A 3,781-nucleotide genomic window follows, 5' to 3' on the forward strand; every position below is an offset into this window, starting at 1 on the left:
GTGATTTTGATAATATTGAATAATCTCCAATTAAAATTTACAAAGATCGATCCATTTTAATCGCAAGATGAAATTAAATGCGTATTACAATTCGAATAAAGCTACATCACAATTTTATAATTGGAATAATTTAGATAAATTCTCAAATAATAAGTCAGTTTCACGGTAGTTCTTTTAAAGTAAATTTGTGCATAACATTTAGATATCTACTATTTGTATGTTTCACAGCATGCTTTCGATAAACATCGACTTCACATCACTGCGGTTGTTCTGGCTATTTCACACAATTAACAAGAAAATGATACCTTATTCTTTTGCATAATCATGCAATGAAAATAAAAATTACATAAACGGATGATCAAACTTGACATTATTTAATAAAAATTTAATTTTTCCAAAATATCGTAAAGAAAAATCGATACATTTTCACACTCATTTTGCTATATCGTAAACTAAGTCGAAACTACTTAGTAGAAGTCTGAAATGCGACTATGAATAGAGGTAAATTTTAAGTTGCTACTTAAATTTAAGTTGCAACTTTGTTAGTTTCGACTTAGTTGCTGGACTATGAATACGCGCCATTGTATCTTAAATCTCAATATGTGATGCGACCTTGGACAGTGTCTGGATGCGTGTTGGTGTTTAATTAGGTTTAAGTTATATGTGCATAGCACAATGGAAGTGTTATGTACAGTAGATAAGTTATGTAGGCAGTTAGGTTTAGAATCTTATATAAATAAAGACGGCTACTCTGTAGCAGTACGACTCTCTATTAGAAACTCGGTGGTTTCACTTCATAGCGGGCTGGTCATCCATGTTGCGTTTTCAGGTATATTAAAACTGTCATCTACAACGTGAAGACATGCGGAATAAAAAAATTTGATACAACCAAGTTTGTACTTACGGTTCCCAATGTTGTAACCGCTTCTGTTGTGATGTTTATCGTATTGCTACTGTTAGTTATTTTGTCTGTTGGTAAAATTGTTACGTCTATTATTATAATTATTTTGATTATTGTGCCTTGTGTTATTGTCATTATTTTGCCTAGTTGTATTACCGCTATTAAATTTGAAACTATTGTTGTGATAACCATAGTTGTTGTGCCCTCTAAAACCTCATCGAAAACTATTTAGTTTATTTGCTCGTGACCTAAAAGATAACACCTGCCGTTCTTTGACTTCATTGTTGTGTTCTAGAATCATTTTCGCGACAACATCTTTTGACTCTGTAGAAGTGGTTGATGCTAAAATAGATTTTACTAGCTCTCAACGACTGTTCAGCCTGCAAACGTTTTCTCTCTGCTCTACCGCTAGCTCATGGGCTTTCGCTTGAGTCATACACTCAATAATTAAGGATCGCTCTAATGCATCAGATAACTCGCTTCGCGAAATTGGAATAGTTGTTATTTGTGGTATGTAATGACGCGATTTTGCCAGAGACAACTTTGGGATTATCTGGTTTAATTCTGCTGCGTAGCGCATGCTTTATTTGATCAATCGAAATTATTTGACTGGGTAAAACCTCACGCGCTTTGCCTTCGAGTTTTGACTTTAAAAATGCTACAAATGTTGTAGTTAAACTTTCATCAGATAATTCTTCTATTAAAGTGATTTTGTCAGTGAATGAGTCGAGCGATAGTGGGTCACCACTATAGTTTTCTCGGATAATGGATGCAAACAGGCTAATAAAAGATTTCTTTTGCTCAGGTGTTGCCATTTTTATATCGTTTGTATATGCAATAAAATTTATATTTGGCGAACAAACCGCTACGCAAGGCGTTTCTTCCATTTGTAAAAAATCTTTAAATGGAGGCAAAGAACAACGGTGGAAACTTCAGGTGTGCCAGCTGAACAAGCGTCAGCAAAGTCCTCGTCTACTTCAGAATTTAAAATTTCTTCTTTTATAAGAACTGAAAAATCTTCGGGTACTAAAACTTTACCATTTCCAAGTGGATTATTCCGGAGACTATATACGTCGCAGTCTTGAACGCAAATTAGTTGTTGAACTAAAACCGTCACTTTACATATGACATACAATCAATTCCTGCAGAATTAAGCTACACTGCCGTGTAGCAACAAATAAACATTTGTGCGTATAATTCGGAGGAACAACCTGGGCTTGTGGGGAAAAGCTAGTTATTACCATTCATCTAAACCCCAAAAAAAGACATGCGGTAATTATGCAAGCGTGCTGAAGAGGTTTTGTGGGTATATAGTATGCATATGTTACAATACTTGTTATCTCACATTATTTACAATTATCTAATTTCAGAAACTGCCGCCTCTTTTACCGCGTATGAAAAATGTTTTGAGTGGTCACAAACCAAATAAAAGTAATACAGGAACAAGTGTGTATAACTTGGAAATTATAGGCATAGCGCTCATAACGAAATCGTTTGCTGCATACAAAACATGGCCTTTCTGTGATGCCTTTTGTTGAATTTAGCTGCTTTAATCCAATGAATTCGCTGGTACCCTGTCACAACAAAAATGACACAAACATTATGATTTAGCATTGCAATCGCAACAGTATCCACTGCAACTAATGCGACATACGATGCTTAGAGCAGCACAATCTTTGCCACCCCTAAAACTAGCATTGCAACCGCTTAAATAATTTGTGAAGTGCCTGCAGCAATAGCAATGCGAGCAAACATTCAGGGCCGGTTGCTCAAAGCTTGGTTGACACTAATCCCCGGTTAAACATTGTTATCGACGTTACCGACAGCGTGTTATATGCATGGAGTCGAAAACGTCGATAACGATGTTAACCGATGATTAGTGTCAACCAGGCTTTGAGCAACCGGCCCTCAGAGTTTCCTACAGCGACCACATAAGCCACTGTCTTATCGCTCGATTTGGCAGTAGGTAATATGATTTACTTGACAACGAATTTCGTAACTTACAATGAGGAAAATTTGCGTTCCTATGAGACTATTATAAGGGGTCTGTTTTTATATAGAATACTTATAGAAAACAGCACCTATATATGTGCATTAAAGTGGTCCAAAAATTTATGTAAAACAAATAAGGTTGGATTTTTAATGCAGCCACCCCCTAGGATTGTTATATACAGAAAAAAAATATACCCAAATTTTTTTATTTTGAAATCAAAAAATACTTAGGGAGTGCTCAAAGCGCTCAAAGTTTTCCGTGTATTTTATCTATTGAAAATCAATATTTTTCGACCGTAAAACTGTGGTTCTCTTCAGGAGACTTCCAGTATTAATATTCAATTGTTTATTTAACCATTTTTTATGATTAAAGATTTTTTATTGGTTTCCCATTGCATTTTCTAAGGGCTTTGAGGACCTACAAAATATAGTTACCATGAAAAAATTGTTAAGGAAACAATTGAGTATTATTACTGGGAATCTCCTGAAGATAAGTAAAGTTTTCCGATCGAAAAATATTTCTACGAAAAGATGTTATTTTTTGATTTCAAAATAAAAAATTGGGGTATATTTTTTTCGATATAGAACAATCTTAGGGTGTGCCGGCATTAAAACTCCGACTTTATTTTTTTGGAGCACTCTAATGTGCATAGTTTGAGCGATCTTCGCTACGGACGGCGATATTCCTAGGTTAGTAATTTTGTACATACAAATTAGAGGGCTGCATGAATTCATTCAAACTTCTTGCCAAACAGAGTACATTAGATTTGAATATTTTACTTCACATACAAAACACTGAGCGTTTCGAATTTTGTAAGTTATGAATATACATTTTGTTTTAAATTTTCTACCTTCAAATGGAAGTATGTGAATGAATGAATAAAAACA

Source organism: Rhagoletis pomonella, unplaced genomic scaffold (genome assembly GCF_013731165.1).
Source record: "Rhagoletis pomonella isolate Grant_MI unplaced genomic scaffold, Rhpom_1.0 Rhpom_scaffold_00001, whole genome shotgun sequence".
NCBI lineage: Eukaryota > Metazoa > Arthropoda > Insecta > Diptera > Tephritidae > Rhagoletis > Rhagoletis pomonella.